Here is a 12,816-nt window from a genome sequence, read left to right on the forward strand (position 1 = left end):
ACATGGGTATCAAGAATGGTACGACTGCAGTTTATATCACACCTGTTCAGAGAAAGGGATCATTCATTGTTGGAAATCAGGACATGGTACAAAATTGTTTTCTTGGACTATAGATAGTAATAAGGAAAATAACTGACAATCTGCAGTGAACACTAGCTGAACCATTTTAAATGAGGTACTGGACAGGTGGTTTTCAGTGGCTGAACACTTAATATCCAAGAAAATAGACCTTAATGGCTTTGATCTCTAACACCATCGTCTGCAGACTACTGGTGATATTTTCCAGGCCCTTAATGGCTTTGATCTCTAACACCATTGTCTGCAGACTACTGGTGATATTTTCCAGGCCCTTAGTAGCTTTCATCTCTAATACCATTGTCTGCAGACTACTGGTGATATTTTCTATGCCCAGCACTAGACTCCACCTTTACTGCTGTTGATCTTTTTCCTGCCAGTTGTAATGTTGGATCCTAAAGAAAAATAGATTTTCGGAATTCCTGACATGTTTATTATCATTGTAGACATGTTTTAGTTATTGGACAGTTTGCTGAAAATATGATATATCAAGTGGATTCTGAGGGTAGATGTATCTTTACACTGATTTAATTGTGCGATTGCATGGCCATAAATACAACCTTGCCCCCCCCCCCCCCATTATGCAGCAGATGGGTGGATGTGGGTGGGGTAATAGTGAACTTATTATCAAACATATCTTATAAATATTTTTAAAAATTTCTTTAAAATGGATGGTGGGTGGGCCTGTCATCAAGCATGGTCTTTTTATTTTTATTTATATAGCAAGACACTTATTATGTAGAAAATGTATTTTATTAGTCTTACAACTTTATAATTTTTTTGTTAAATGTGTTGAAGATGTTATGTTATCGGTCTGTCCATTTGCATCATTGTAATATTAAAGTCTGCACAGCTGGGTGGATATTAAGTATGCATTGTAGTTCGTATAATCTTCATCAATATGGCAGCTTCTGTTAGAGTTGGGGTGGGTGGGTGGTATGTTCATTGTAAAATGCACTATAAGCTGTAATTAAGTGATATTTGGAAATATATTTTGGAAAATCAATGACAGATGGAAGACACATAGAATCTAAACAAAAATTAGATTTGGATACCAGGTCGTTCATAGTTAATGGTAGTAGGAATTGAATGAGTAGGGTCATAGTTAATGGTAGAAAGAATTGAAGGAGAAGGGTTTTAGTTAATGGTTGTAGGAATCGAAAGAGAAGGGTCATAGTAATTGGTAGTAGGAATTGAAGGGGAAGGGTTATAGTTAATGATAGAAGGAATTTAAGTGAAGGGTCATAGTTAATGATTGTAAGAATTGAAAGGGAAGGGTTATATTTAATGGTTGTAGGAGTTGAAGGGGAAGGGTAGTAGTTAATGTTTGTAGGTATTGAAGGGGATTGTTGGAATTGAAGGGGAAGGGTAATAGTTAATGTTTGTAGGTATTGAAGGGGAAAGGTCATAGTTAATGGTAGGAATTGAAGGGGAAGGGTCATAGTTAATGTTTGTAGGTATTGAAGGGGAAGGGGTTTTAGTGAATGGTAGTAGGAATAGAAGGGGAAGGGTCATAGTTAATGTTAGAAGGAATTGAAGGGGAAGTGTCATAGTTAATGTTAGAAGGAATTGAAGGGGAAGGGTCATAGTTAATGTTAGAAGGAATTGAAGGGGAAGTCAACAGTCATAGTTAATGTTAGAAGGAATTGAAGGGGAAGGGTCATAGTTAATGGTAGAAGGAATGAAGGGGAAGGTAGCAGTGGGGAGGAGCTTAATGGTACTCTAGCAAACAACGCTTCCATTAGTTTTTAGACAGATGTGAGTGATTTCCTCCTTTGTTTAAATTTTGCAATGGTTTGTAGCAGGAAGTCCACATAATCATGAAATTTGGGTGATCTATAGGTTTTGATCTCTAAATTAAGAAGGAATGAAAGAAATAAAAGAGTGCAGATAGATTGATGGAAGAAAGATTTGGAGATGTAGTGTTAGGAATGTGTATGAGTATGTTTTTAACATGAGCTCTTTAAAGGGCGTGATAATTGTCCTCCAAAATTGGCACTTTTGTTGGGTATCTTGTGTCAGAGGGGTACCTTGTGTTATAATATTTATTATTATTATTAGTATTAGTATTATTAGTATTGTGCTGGTGTTGAATTGGGAATCTTAAAGAATAGTCTTGTACATTTCCAGTAGTCATTTGTAGAAAACCCCATAAAGTTATGAGAGTAAAATTCTTCATACATTCTTTCTCTATATATTGATTTTCTTTTTTTGATATCTTCTTTCTGTTTTTTTTCTTCTTTAGCATTTGCTTTTCAAAAGACACAGTTAATAAATGCTTTAAAAGGAAATCTAATGCAAGATTAATTGCAGTAATAAGTCTCGGATTCGGCCAATGTGGGTATGTGAGAAAGCTTGCCAGTAGCTTCTCGAGGGTTGGTGGTTCTTTCCGGGGATTTCCCGGGTTCTTCCTCCACCATTAATACTGGCCGCCATGTATTGCCTATCGTGCGCTGAAAAATGGCATTAAACCCTACAACAACAGACAGGTAAAATTTCAGCAGTAAGGTCAAAAAGAAAAAAAAGGTGTTTCATTGTTGCACCAGTTTTAAAATGAGGGTAAACCCTTTTTTTGGTGGTAAATATTATATACATTGAATGTAATTTTTGTTTTGATTTGTGTGTGTGTGTGTGTGTGTGTGTGTACAGTATTGCCACTGAGAAACATGGATGATAAGCCAACCAGAAACATTTATTTTGGTTGACTAGTAACTGACAAACATATTAAATGACATAAGCAGTGATGTTGAATTCAGTCTGATGAAGCAATAAAGCCCCTCAGAAACTCGTTTTTATGTTAGCTATCAAAACCTCTCAGAAATTATTTCTTCTCTGTTAGCTATCAGAACCTCTCAGAAACTCCTCATTATTTTTGTTAGCTATCAAAACCTCTCAGAAACTCAGTTATTTGTTAGCTATCAAAACCTCTCAGAAACTCTCTGTTGTCTGTTGGGTATCAAAACCTGTCAAACTCTTTATTTGTTAGCTATCAAAACCTCTCAGAAACTCTCTCTTGTCTGTTGGGTATCAAAACCTCTCAGAAACTCTTTATTATCTGCCATTGATCAAAACCTGTCCAAAACTCTTTAGGAAGAAAAGTCTTTTTGACCCGCTTAGATTCAGCACATTGCTGTCTCATTTTACCTGTATGGACAATAAGCAGCATGCCATCTAGAATAAATGAGATTGACCATTGTGGACTTTACCATGGTTTGCTACACTTTTCATGTCCACCAAAATAACTGCCCTAAGGGTAGATAGAAAACTTTGTCTGATTCTGCAGTGAATATACATTTATCTGACAAGCCCATCCCCTAATTTTGTATAAATATCTGACAAGCCCATTCTCTAATTTTATACATTTGTATTACAAGTCCATTACCTAATTTTATATATTTATCTGAAAACAAGCCCATTCCCTAATTTTATATATTTATCTCACAAGCGTATTTCCTTATTTTATATATTTAACTGACAATAAGCACAAACCTTATTTTGACAAATTAGGCAAACATTTATATAAGAAAGCCTTTATGGCTATTAATCTGGGATTAAAGGGAGAAATGCTCTATGTGAGCATAGTAGAAGTGTTGTACATGTGCATAGGAGAAATACTGCAAATGAGCATAGGAGACATACTGTACATGTGTATAAGAGACATACTGTACATGTGCATAGGATAAATACTGTGTATGTGCATAGGAGAAATGCTGTAAATGTGCATAGGGGAAGTGCTGTATATGTGCATAGGAGAAATACTGTAAATACCATAAATTATAATAAGGATAAATACTTTACATGTGCATAGGATAAAAATTGAAATACTCTAATGGTGCATAGGAGAAATACTGTATATGCCATAAATTATAATAAGGATGAATACTGTACATGTGCATAGGATAAAAACTGAAATACTCTAACGGTGCATAGGAGAAATACTGTATATACCATAAATTATAATAAAGATAAATACTGTACATGTGCATAGGATAAAAACTGAAATACTCTAAATGTGCATAGGAGAAATAATGTAAAATACCATAAATTATAATAGGATAAATATTGTACATGTACATAGGATAAATACTATAAATGTGCATAGGGGAAATACTGTATATGTGCAAAGGAGAAATACTGTAAATGAGCACTGGAGAAATATTGAGCATGTGCATTGGAGAAATACTGTACATGTATTGAACATTTATAAGATGAATCATTGCAGCCATTTGAAGATGATTGCCTCTTTTATCTATTCAATTTGACAAGTCTATTTGATTTATTAAAATGGACAAGTCTATTTGATCTATTCAATTTGACAAGTCTATTCAATTGGACAAGTCTATTTGATCTATTAAATTGGACAAGTGTATTCGATCTATTAAATTGGACAAGTGTATTTGATCTATTTAATTTGACAAGTCTTTTCCATCTATTCAATTTGACAAGTATATTTGATCAGCTCAGTTTGAAAAGAGTATTTGATCTATTCAATTTGACAGGTGTATTTGGAAGAAATGAATTAATTTGTATGTTTGTTTATTGGCCCCAAAAAATGTTTCCTATTACACTTGTTTTAAAATTAAGGTAGGTAATTAGTTAGTGTTTTGATATATAAACAAAACATAAAATGATTACTATATGTAACATAATAAGCCATTCAAGTAATGGTCTTTTAACCAGCTGTCTGATGCACAAATCAATTTAAGTAATTTTGTTTTTGAATTTTTAAAAAAAAACATTATTACATATATATAATATAATGATTGATATATTCAATTTGACAGGTGTATTTGGAAGAAATGAATTAATTTGTATGTTTGTTTATTGGCCACAAAAAATGTTTCCTATTACACTTGTTTTAACATAAAGAACTGGACTAAACCAGCTCAATTTGATGCATGAATCAATTTCAGGATTTTTTTGTGTGTGTGTGTGGGGGGGGATGCTAGTGTTAGCAGTGAAGAACGGGGACATTCAACCAGCCTGAAACAGGGGACCTATTCGATCTATTCAGTTTGACCAATGCGTTCGGAAGAAATGTATGAATTTATATGCCTGTTTATTTTCAGGGGACCTATTTGATATATTCCGTTTGACAACTACATTTGGAAGAAATGAATGAATTTGTATATGTTTATTTTCAAGGGACCTATGTTTTTCAAGGGACCTATTCAATCTAATCATTTTGACAAGTGCATTTGGAGAAAATGAATGAATTTATACGTCAGTTTTCAAGGGAAGATAATATGAATTTAATGTTAACTGAGGATAATTTTTTAAAATGGGAATTAACTCTAATAAGAATAGCTTGTATCTGCAGCATTATTTCCCTTTACCTTTCAAAGTAATAGTGCTACATAAGGAAGCCATAGCCAAGAGTAGACATATTCAGTTACTTGCATCTGTAATAACCTTTTTTAATTCATGATCTTACTTGACTCTACATGTATGTACTTCATTGTCACTTTAATTTTGCACCCACTTTTTATTCCGACATCATCTAATGTTTTTTTCTTTCAGTCTCTCTCTCTCTCTTTCTCTCTCAACCAAAAGTATAAATGTCATTTGCAATGCTACATGTATCTTCATTTATGTTTTATTAAGGTGTAGATTTAATCATGAGGCTGTTTAGTGTTGTATTTTCTTACATTTTATTTTCTTAATATTTTCTCATGTATTTAATGTTTAAAAATAAGCTTGTTTTGTTTTGAAGCATTTTGCTGCTTATTTAAAATCTTGGCAAAATTGCAATCTTACAAGATGAAATACCATTTGCAAACCATAAATATAAATATAGTCGTTCCTGTCATCTGACTTAGCTGTATACTGTACTGATAGAGAATGTGACTTGGCTGTATAAATGACATCTACTGACAGAAAATGTGACATGGCTGTATAAATGACATCTACTGATAGAGAATGTGACATGGCTGTATAAATGACATCTACTGATAGAGAATGTGACATGGCTGTGTGACATGGCTGTATAAATGAAATTTATTGATAGAGAATGTGACATGGCTGTATAAATGACATCTACTGATAGAGAATGTGACATGGGTGTATAAATGACATCTACTGATAGAGAATGTGACATGGCTGTATAAATGACATCTACTGATAGAGAATGTGACATGGCTGTATAAATGACATCTACTGATAGAGAATGTGACATGGCTGTGTGACATGGCTGTATAAATGACATCTACTGATAGAAAATGTGACATGGCTGTATAAATGACATCTACTGATAGAGAATGTGACATGGCTGTATAAATGACATCTACTGACCAAGACTAACTTGGCTGTATAAATGACATCTACTGATAGAGAATGTGACTAGATTGTACAAGAGATAGATACTTGTACATGGTTTGACACTCACTTCTTCAAGTAGGAAGCCCGCAGGATTTCCTGCTTTTAAAAACTGGTGGTCCTTCAGAGTGATAGAAGGTCCTTCTCATTTAATTGCACATATTGAAAAAAAATGTCTAATCTATACCATAAAATAAAACATTTACAAGGTTGTTATCTTATTTGAGTTTACATTAAATTCATCAACATTTTATATTCTTTGTTTTGTTGATGCTGTTAAATCTTGTGTGTGGTATTTATCATCATCATAATCATCATCTTCAGCAGCATCAACATCACTGATGCAACATCTGTTCCCATTGCAAAACTCTTTTTCATCTATTCATCCCCATATCTCGCTGATATAAGACCTGCTATAGCATAACTGTTGGTGTTACTGTCTGCCTTGAGTACATTTGTTATACCAATAAGATTTGTCTGTCAGGTAGGTACTGCTTATTTCCAAACCTTTTGCTTAGTCCAGCTCCCATAATTTTACATAGTACAGTATATGGGTGTCCATGTTTCGCAACAAAATGAGCATTTTGAAACATGACCCATAGTTTTTCAGAGGTTCCCTTTTTCAGCAACATAATGGATTTTGCCCCTTCAGAAGAGCTCGGGGCTGCCTTCTCAGTTTTCTTTCTTAAGTTATTCCTTTTTGGGGTCTCTGACATGGATGGGTTCCGAAGGTATACATTTTAAAATTTCTGCAGCCAACAACAAATGTTCCTGATGTGTCATACACGGAACAAACTGAACATGTAATATAATTCTTCTCCTTGTTCTAGTTTAGCCATGGAAATTCCTGCTTCCAGGTATCATGGAATTATCATTCTCTTTTGGTTTTATCATACACATGTTGTACTTTAAGTTTTTCATCTTTTGTTATTTTTGTGTGTGTGTGTGTGTATTTTTTTGGGGTGGGGGGCAGCGGAGAGACATTATCAAGAAATCTCATTTTTCAAACACGCAAAAGCACATAACAAAAAAGTCTATAGCCTAAATGCTTGATGCTCTTTGTCATTAATGAAGTAAGCACCCAAATGACATTTTACAGTAGACGACCAAACAACAATGATGATTTTGGTTTAAGTGGCATAGGCAGTCTCTTTATTTTGTTTTAACTTTACTTCACTTTCGATTTTTGCTGTGTTTGACATGTTTATAATTAAAACAAGATTTATACGTTCCTATAACATAATATTCACAATTTAAAATAGCAGGCCCAATAAACCATCCAGCTTTAAGGAAAGTGGTGGTCCTTCTGAAAATCAGGTGGTCTCGTGCCAGCGGACCAGCATTAATGTCGAACCCTGTTATAGAGAACAAGATTGATGAACCCCTTGTGTCTTTTTAATGTAAATTCAGTTTTTGTTGTGGTTTCTCATTGAATGAGGTATGTATATGTTAATTTATATTACAGATGTAGTTAAATTGGTGGAAATACCTGTGGCAGAAATGATTACGGCAAAGATATTTTACCCTGGGTAGTTTAGTTTATGGTTTGTAAAAATTCTGAATGCCATGACTGTAGTCGTTATACTGTACACCATGACTAATTCACGGTACATAGTTTGCCGCCATATAAAATTCACCTGTCTTGAAAGGACTTTGAGTGTCGTTTATCTGTTTCTTTTCACAGAATTGTATAGTTTCCATACATAAATATTACTAATACTGTTTAGAGTCAGAAGTTGACCCTTTTTCATGTCAACAGTATCTGTCATGATTGCAACTCCTACTACACCAGAGCAAAGGACCAATGTGCTTGTTAGTGAACAGTTAGTCATGGTTTTAGAAAATAATTCACTATAGATCAGATAAAAGGTTATTGTTGTCTGTGTGTGGTTTCATTTCTGTGGTTAACTGGTTGCTTACTCATTCCTTTATGCAGTTAGTGAATTCTTTCCCTATTTGTTCATTTGACCCTATGTGTGTCATTTCCTTTAAGACATTGAGATATTTGCATGTGCGTGAAAATAAAATAATTGGTTACTGTCGGTGAAAACAGTAATTGTCATGAAGTTAAACTCTGAAGTGTCGAAGTATACAGTTTTTTTGATCATTATTTTTCTTTTGTATGTACAGTAATAATAGAGCTTGAAAATGAAATTTGTATACACAGTAATCATAGAGCTTGAAAATGAAATTTGTATACACAGTAAACATAGAGCTTGAAAATGAAATTTTTGTACTTGAAAAGTCTTTGAAAAGTGATTGAATTGCCTAATTAAATATCAGCTTTATTGAACCATTTACATATAGCCCAACTCTAACCACAAATGTGTGCTTTTGGTTGGACTTAACTAATGTACCAGTAAGATGGGTTTTCTTGTGATCCTGAAAACAATGGCTAGCCAAAAATAATGCCTTGTTTTCATTAATTTCATTGTAACACAAAGCCATTGTGCTTTAAAATTCATTGGTGGATATTTATACTGCTTTAAGGGGCCCCGAGTGGCCGAGTTGTCTAAAGCGCTCACCGTTCCGGATCACTGACATCTCACCTCTGTCTGCATGGGTTCTAGTCCAAGGCTCGGCTAGCGTGGGTACGTGGGAGAGCCTGCCAGTAGCTTCTCGTGGGTTGGTGGTTCTAACCTGGGTTTTCCAGGGTTCTTCCTCCACCAGTTATACTGGCTGCCGTGTATAGCCTATCTTGTGCTGAAAAATGGCGTTAAATCCTAGAACAACAACAACAACAAATATACTGCTTTACTGTGGCATTGGTACCAGACATGCAATGATGAGGACTGTAAAAAAGCTACTTTTAATACCATAGTGTACTCCCATACATTTTTGACAGTCAACTACTCCAGGGGGCTATAACTTCAGTATTGTGCAGACTGAAGAACTGTATAAATTTATTTCACCAAATTTTTTAATTGTGAAATAATGATGACATAGACTAAAATTTAGATAGAAATCAATAGTCTTAATGGAACTCTTAATTGGACAGGTTAATGTGATTGCAAGTTGCATCCATTAAATGACTACAAAAATATGACTGCAAAAATGTTACATACTTAATGGCTTGTAATTAGTTAAAGATAAAATTCCCTGAGGCAGATCCTGTAGTTTTAATTGCATTAATAATTAAAATACAAATTACTTTCTGAGATTCCAAATTCACTGTTAGTTGACATATGGTCTCATAAATAAACATGCCAGATTTATTGGCATGTACACACTTAATGCATGCTATAGTTTGATGCTGTACTAGTATGTGACTGACACACTCTTAACCAGTTGAAACTGCTGTAAGAAAAAACACATGCCCCACTTACATTGACTTGAAAAATTAATTTACCGGTAGTTCTTCACTGGTGTATTCAGTGTGTCAAAATCGCCTAATCAGGTATCCTCTCTTACAGATTCGGGGCTCACATGGCATAAAAATGTCTAGTACCTTCTGAAATTAATATACTTTGCGCCTTTACATGGAGTAACATATTTAAGGGAATTTGGTTTTGCTGCCTGCTTCTAGCGATGGCTCTGATAATTGTTTATGAAAATTGCAATTTAATGAGAAATTAATGATTAGATGTATCTTGCATCGCTGCTTGCATCATCAGATGAGGAAGCCATACTGTAATCGCCTTTTCTTTATGTCAGCCTGTCTTTATCTTCATCAGTTCATCCTTTGTAACCTGCATTAGGCAACAGCCATTTCATTTCTGGCTTCCTTTTTGTGAACTGTCCATCACATAAAATGTGTCTTGTCAAAATTTTAGTTTGTCACAAGGAGTTTATTTTCTTTTTTTCACAATGCAGTCAGTGTGTTTCCCATTCGTCTGTAAGATGGTTTGGCATTGTAACATTGATAAAGAAGGATGGAAATGAACTATATTGATTTGTAAATTGCACTTTTAAAAATCTTTTTGTCCATGAGAAAAGTAGACATGGTTTCTACAACCTGACAAAGATCCTTGAATTATATGGGGTTACCTTCATGTCTTATTGAATTCCTAACAAAGTAGTTATTTTCTTAAAAAGCCCTTTAATTTTAAAAAAAAACTCCTTAGTCTTATATGAAAGGTTACAAAATGATTAAACTGAATAAAAATCACTTTTTAAATCCAGAATTTTTTTTGTTTATTTATTTTTCCAAATTAGACCCCATTAGGATTAGGGATTTAGAAAAGGCCCAATGAGCTCTCCTGCACATGATAATGAGGATGTAGAAAAGGCCCAATGAGTTCTCACGCACATGATAATGAGGATGTAGAAAAGGCCCAATGCGTTCTCACGCACATGATAATGAAGATGTAGAAAAAGGCCAATAAGCTCTCCTGCACATGATAATGAGGATGTAGAAAAGGCCCAATGAGCTCTCCTGCACATGATAATGAGGATGTAGAAAAGGCCCAATGAGCTCTCCTGCACATGATAATGAGGATGTAGAAAAGGCCCAGTGAGTTCTCACACACATGATAATGAGGATGTAGAAAAGGCTCAATGAGCTCTCCTGCACATGATAATAAGGATGTAGAAAAGGCCGAATGAGTTCTCATGCACATGATAACGGTAATGAGGATGTAGAAAAGGCCCAATGAGCTGTCCTGCACATCATAACTGGGATGTAGAAAAATCCCAGTGTGCTCTTGTGGACATGATAATGGGGGTGTAGAAAGGGCCTAATGAGCTGTTCTGCACACGATAATGGAGATGTAGAAAAGGCACAATGAGCTCTTCTGGACATGATAATGGCGATTTAGAAAATGCCTAATAAACTGTTCTGGACATGATGATGGGGATGTAGAAAAGGCCTAATGAGCTGTTCTGCACATGATAATAGAGATGTAGAAAAGGCCTAATGTGCTCTTTTGGACATGATAATGGGGATGTAGAAAAGGACCATTGAGCTCTACTGAACTTCATAACAGGGGGCTAATAGAGACATAATAGCTGCAACAACACTGGTTAGCCTGTTGGAGATGTGACCAAAACTGGTGCAGACTTTAATCTTGCCATCTAATCAGCCTGTGTTGGCTGGCATGGTTTGTCATTGGGTAAGGCACATTTCAACAGTGAAATTGGCATCAAATAACCTATGTGTGTTGCTGTGCCATCAGACACCAAACTGAATTGAATGAATGAAGCAAATTGGATGAAAAATTGGGAAGATGAAAAGACACGGGACTGGTAGCTACCATATAGAGTAGTATCTGCTGTATTGGCTTATTTATGTGTTTTCAATTACTCTTGCATCAGTTTATGCTTGGAGAAGCAAAGCAACATATAAAGTTCAGTTTCCATTAGAAACCAATACATGTACTCCTTTAACACTCCATGACAAAATAAAGTCAGTATGAAGCATGGTCAAGCAATCAGAACTGGGAAACCCAAAATATTGACTAAGAAAGTAAACAAAGCACTTTGAAGAAGAATTCAGGATGTCAGGCAGGTTCATTTAATCTCATTGACTGCTAATTACTACTGGCAAATTTTATTATTTCAAGGAGTAACAAAAAAAACCCAAAAAACAACAGGATATGATAAAATTCCCAATTATGAAAGAGAGTTTGGGATATTTAGTGATCACTGTATACCATACTGGTTTATGAACAGTAATATTTATATCATGTCAGCAAATACTAGGGGTAGGCATCTGCAGCATGATGCCCAAGTACTAAACATCATTATGAACTGCCACACTGCAGACACCATAGCGATATGACTGAAACACTGTTAAAGCTACATTTAAAGTCCAAATCGCACAAACACACATGTACACTCACAAAACCCTGTTAATTCAAACTTCCCTTGAATGTCATAAAATATGTCTCTATGTGTGTGACATAAACTGCTGGCACTCGGGTGGTTTAAAATTTATATGAAATATTATGCATCAATAATGAGATTTATGAAACTTTTCATGCATAAATGGAGAACTATGTGTACTTAAACATGCATGTTGTTTTGTGATAAGGCAGTTTTGGTGTTGATATTGTTTCTTGTGTGGATGGGTCAAGTGCCTTGAGTACATACTGTAAGTTTTGGTTTGGCATCCATTTGGCCACTCTAGGTGAACTTTATCTCAATCATAATAAAGATCAGCAAACACTTTTTGCAAAATATACTTGTTTTTTAAATTTTTTATCTATGTATTCATTATGTACACCATATGTATGTGTTATGGCCTCAGAAGATTGCTTTGTTGTCCAAATGAGCTTCTTTAAAAAAAGCCATTGACTAAATAACTTCATGTATGTCCACGGACCGACAGTGGATGTTAAACCAGGACATTGCACCTTAGATGAAGTAGAAAATGGCACCATTATTCATATCACATGGTTTAAAATTAATACTAATTGGCTGGGGCCCCGAGTGGCCGAGTGGTCTAAAGTGATCACTATTACGGATCACTGTGATTTCACCGTTGTC

General features: G+C 34.8%; 1 protein-coding gene across 1 annotated transcript in view; it reads left to right on the top strand.

Annotated features, from left to right (window-relative positions):
• Positions 1-12,816, top strand: part of LOC149775531 (septin-2B-like) — a 172,546-nt gene that overhangs the window by 17,554 nt on the left and 142,176 nt on the right. The gene's annotated exons all lie outside the window — the stretch shown is intronic.

This window comes from Sinohyriopsis cumingii, chromosome 19 (assembly GCF_028554795.1).
Source record: "Sinohyriopsis cumingii isolate HCF-2022 chromosome 19, ASM2855479v2, whole genome shotgun sequence".
Lineage (NCBI taxonomy): Eukaryota > Metazoa > Mollusca > Bivalvia > Unionida > Unionidae > Sinohyriopsis > Sinohyriopsis cumingii.